This window comes from Arachis duranensis, chromosome 3 (genome assembly GCF_000817695.3).
Source record: "Arachis duranensis cultivar V14167 chromosome 3, aradu.V14167.gnm2.J7QH, whole genome shotgun sequence".
NCBI classification, from domain to species: domain Eukaryota; kingdom Viridiplantae; phylum Streptophyta; class Magnoliopsida; order Fabales; family Fabaceae; genus Arachis; species Arachis duranensis.
The window spans coordinates 64,732,215-64,736,981 of record NC_029774.3 but is presented as its reverse complement, the minus strand read 5'-3'; the positions used below and the strand labels follow the sequence as shown (position 1 = coordinate 64,736,981).

At 34.6% G+C, this 4,767-nt stretch overlaps 1 long non-coding RNA gene across 4 annotated transcripts; it reads left to right on the top strand.

Moving 5' to 3' along the window:
* Positions 1 to 809: 809 nt before the first annotated feature.
* Positions 810 to 4,137, top strand: LOC110278706 (uncharacterized). 4 transcript variants are annotated; one of them, XR_008006972.1, is made up of 8 exons: positions 810 to 1,140; positions 1,499 to 1,598; positions 1,815 to 2,262; positions 2,348 to 2,467; positions 3,077 to 3,162; positions 3,324 to 3,493; positions 3,692 to 3,760; positions 3,847 to 4,137. It is a non-coding gene; the product is annotated as an uncharacterized LOC110278706 (long non-coding RNA). The 4 variants fall into 4 exon arrangements; XR_008006971.1 differs by having other exon boundaries at positions 810 to 1,174; XR_008006973.1 differs by having other exon boundaries at positions 810 to 1,174; positions 3,070 to 3,162.
* Positions 4,138 to 4,767: the final 630 nt, after the last annotated feature.

Genomic DNA, 4,767 nt, shown 5'->3' with positions numbered 1-4,767 from the left:
ATGGGTTGTCCAAGGTTAGTCTCTCTTTCGGGGGGTTGGTGATCAATAGGTCAGTCCCGGCCACGGGCGAGCTTTTGGGGTTGCTTTCGTCCCGTTTGTTGGCTTGATTTTGTTGCGTCAGTTCGGCTAGCCTTTTGACCTCTGCTTGGAGCTCAGCCATCTGGGTCATAAGCTCGGCTTGTGTGAGTTGACGGGCCCCGTTGTCTGCCATGGTCGGGGGTCGTGTGATCTGAAAAAAGGAGATCAAAGAAGTAATAATAAAAAGAAAAAAGTGGGGTTAATTATTCGGCCCCACAGTGGGCGCCAAATGTTCCGTCCTAGATGAACCGAGGTATGCGTGGTCTAGAGTGACTGCAAGGTTCCTGGTCCGAGCTATAAGTCGCCAGGGAACAGCGTTGTGGATGACCTCGGTACCTTGAAACACGGCGGCGGGAGCACCTGCAAAAAGGACTCCGACGCTCAAGTAAGTGTGTGAATTAAGAGATAAGGAGTGATTAAAACTGGAGTGAAGTTTTGTGACCTGTCCTTGTGGGTTGCGTTGGTTGGTTCTTATAAGTGCGTTCTGTGTAGAGATGCGGTCTGTTCCGATGTATCTGGTAAAGGCCGTTGTTAGTATATTTGACCAGAGGCGTGATCTTGCTTAAGGAGTGGATTCTGTTGTTATGCATAAGAGGCCGAAGATAATGGGCGTGGCCGAAGATATCGCTAATCAAGCTGATGACTTAGCAGGGGAGTGTTAATTCGGTTATTCCGGGCTGATCTCTTGGGGCGAGCATATGTTGCCTAGCTGGTGCTAACTCTAAGGCCGAGATATCGGGGAACACGTCACCTACAAAATTCAATAAAACACTCGAAGAGAGAGAACTGAAGAGTGAGAACTCACCGAAACCCTAAGCTCGCGATAGATATCTCCACTGCCATCTCCGTAGCTGCCATCGCCGCCATCAACGCTGCTAGAGTTCATCTCCTTTCTACTTCTACCATAATGCTGCTGAGATCGAGCCAAGATGCCTCATTCATCAACACATTTGCATATGTAATTGCAACACCCAAACCTTTGAGATCGAGAGAAAGTGCCTCTTCGGTCAACTCTCCTCTGCCAGTGATGCTCGTGTTCTCCATCGGCATCCTATCCCTTCTGTACACTCTTCTTTCCACTCATTCTCAACTTCTGGTTCTCCTTCTCTTTTTCCTTTTTATTCATTTTTTTTTGTTTTTTATTCGCATATTCTAAATGCTTTGCTATGTGATATAACATTCGATGAGTTTTATTATCTCTTAATGGATAACATTGTTTCAAACTCTCAAGCACTCCAAGTGTTTGATGAATTATTTATTTTCTTAATTGAAATCCTGATAAATTGATTTGCTAATTTTTTAATTTTGATTTTGTGACACTCTTTTATTTTGATACTAATTTATATATTTGAAATCCTTTTCTTCTTCTAAATAATCTTGCTATGTTACATATGTTGTTTACTCTCTTTTTTTCATATAGATTCCTCAGAGCAAGAAAATTTGATATCGAGAAGACAAAGCTAATGTGTGCTAGCATGCTCAAGTGCAGGAAGAAATTTGGTTCAGACACTATTGTAGAGGTATTACTTTGAATTCGTTAAATATGTCATATTATCATGATTAATTATTATTTTTAGTTAGGGTGTGTTATTGTATAGGACTAATATATGTGTTGGTGAATTTGATTTGCTTTATAGAGATAGCAGTGCAAATTTATTTGATGACCTTGTTGAAATTCAAGTAGGCGTTACCTTTTTCAAGTTGGAAACTAATTTTGTTTCAAATTGGATTTTTAGGTACTTGGATCTTGTTTGTGGTGAACCAAGAATCAAAGGAACCTTTGATGTGTATGGCAACAGTACCTTCTTTGTAACTGCATGGTGTTAGTGTTTGATATTATGCTACCAATTCAATTCTAAATAAATCTATATTCAAATGTGACTACTTATTAGATTTCACAATTAAATCGGCAGTGGCTTTTATGTTGCACCTGAGTAGAAATATATACAATTTTCCTAACCCCTCTGTTTTGCTGTTTGTTTCTTTCTTCAATCTTATGTGTTCAATCATTTAGTATAACAATAATATTTGAAACAAATGTGAACTGAAGATGTTATCCTCCAAGATTCAAGGAACGATTTTCAGAGTTATAGTTCAAAATGATGAACAAGTTGAGGTTTCGTTTACAAGAATGTGGGATCTTTCTCTTGAGAAAACGTTTATCCCCTTAAACATTGACAGAAGGTCCTTGCTCAAGATTTTGCTTATTATTCATTACTTTCTTGAAATCCTAAGTTCATGATTAATTACTGTGGGTGATCAATTTCAGATTCATACTTCTCCGAGGTTCATGATGTTTCTACTCTTATGGAATTTATGAGCACTTAAGAAGATGGCCAGACTTTGATCTCAGTGAAACAAGGATCACTTTCAAGCTTAGAAAACACATGTAAGATTGTACTTCTCATTCCATGTGTTTGCATATTGGAACAAAATGCTTCCAGTTTATTTCTTAACTATTATGCTATCTTAATAAACAACTTTTCGAATCTAGAGAAATATTGTATTGTTCATTGTCTCATATATGGGAAGTTGATTGAGCTGTCTAACTATAATGTTCAGCTATGTCAGAACAGACTTGATTGTTGTTTTGGTTACCAATTTTGTTCTAACTTCATTGTTGTTTTGGTTACCAATTTTGTTCTTTATTACTTCTCTTGCAATTATTCTTAACTGCTGAAGAATACTTGGCCAATTCTTAGTTGCAGATGGCATTTAGTGTTTTTGTTGTTGAAAGATTAAATTCCCTTGCTTTCGATTAATTGTATACAAACCTTAGTAACTAGTTTATATTTAAAAGAACTTCCTTATCTTGAATTTATACTTTCTCTCTTAGTAACCAACACGTTTTCAGATCTGCATTTTGTATTTTATTCTCTGTTCCAAAGTTTCTTTGTTTTGTTCCTATGGTGATATTGTGCTATGTTTTAAATTATTTTTAAATTATGCAAATTGATGCATATATAATGTATTATGATTTTGGCTTATGAGGAATTAGCTCCCTCAGTTAAAACTTTTGGTGAACCTGGCTTTCCACCGGCGGGAACACACGTCTTCTACTTCCCTCAAGGACACAGTGAGCAGGTCAACTCTAACTTAACTACCCTAATTAACTTCTCTAACATGCTGAAAAAGTTGTTAAGCTTTTCGATTATGGAGTTGGATTTTGAATCCAGAATAAGCTATAATCAAAGCAAGCCTTTAGCTGATTATTTATTTGATTTGAATATTTTTTTTTGTTTCAGGTCGCAATGTCTTTGAAGAAAGATGTGGATGGACAGATTTCTAACTATCCCAATCTTCCATCCAAGTTGTTGTGTCTTTTTCACAGTGTTACTTTGCATGTAGAGTGAGTCACATGGGGTGGGGTAGCAATGAAGACTTGAATGAAAATTTTTACAAAATTTTATCAAAGGTAAAATTTTAAACTTTTTATTTATTATGTGCTTGACAGTTTTATGTTTAATTATTCTATATTCATTTGGATCTGATAACTGTGCATCTTATCTGAAAATTTGTATAAAATAATGCAAATAGTTCCTATTTATTTTGTTCTTCATACTTTTAAGAACTAATTGAATGAAGAATTTTCTGCTGGATCTTTATTTCAAAGTGAACTGGAGTTACCATTTCTAGCACTTCTCTTTGTCATCCTTTCCCCTTATGAGGTCATGAGATTTAGGTAAACAAATCCATCCTTTTGGGTTTTGATTTATCAAGCCATTGCCTCTTCTTCATAAAATGATTCAATGTTATTGTCTTTGTCAGGGACACAAAAGAAGATGCTATCATTTCATTATTGATTGCAGTGTATTTGACTTACCGGCATTTTTCAAGAACAAGTTTATAGAAATTACTTGATCAAGGTTCAATTGTTGCCACCATAACTATTGTTTGTATCACTATTGCATCTTTGTTGCTTCTGATCTGAGTTGCTTTAGAATGATGTATACTCATAATATGTTGTACATAATAATTTCTGGCAGTGGTGATCATTGTGTAATATATCATATCTGGATTTTATACTTTTTTTCACTAATTATTGCTTATTCAAATAAAGAGGTTAGCTTTGTTTTGTGATAGAAATTGGCATTCGGAGAATAATTTTATACATAGAGTTATGTCTTATATTGAGGAATTGTGTTATAAAAGATTTAGTTTTTAAATTATGATATTAAAAAATAATTTTTTAATTTGAGAATATGTAAATGGGATGAAATTAATGAATGATTTAAAATTAAAAATAAATAAATAATTACAAGATTTATGGAAGTTTAAAAATCTTACAAAATAATTATGTTTTAATAAATTAAAAAATCGATTTGTGGGGCTGTTAAACTGCCACAAAAGTAATTTAAAACCGTAAAAAAAGTCCAATATAAAACCCCGCTAAACAAGCACAAAATTCCCTACAAAATAGATTGTGGAGGTTTTTAAAAACTCCCACAAAAAATTTTGTAGCATCTCAAATTTTGGGGGTTTTAGAAATCCCCCAAATTATTTGTGTCATAAGTCTCCACAAATAAAAAAAAAAAAAACTGTTACAAATAAACAAAAACCTTGTAATATCTATTTGTCACCTCTATATACCTGCAATTATACCTGATTAGCCCGTTTTAACAAAAAATGCACACTACCTTTTCATATTTAAAAACATGATGAGTTGTGATTTCTTTGGAAGAGGAGCAC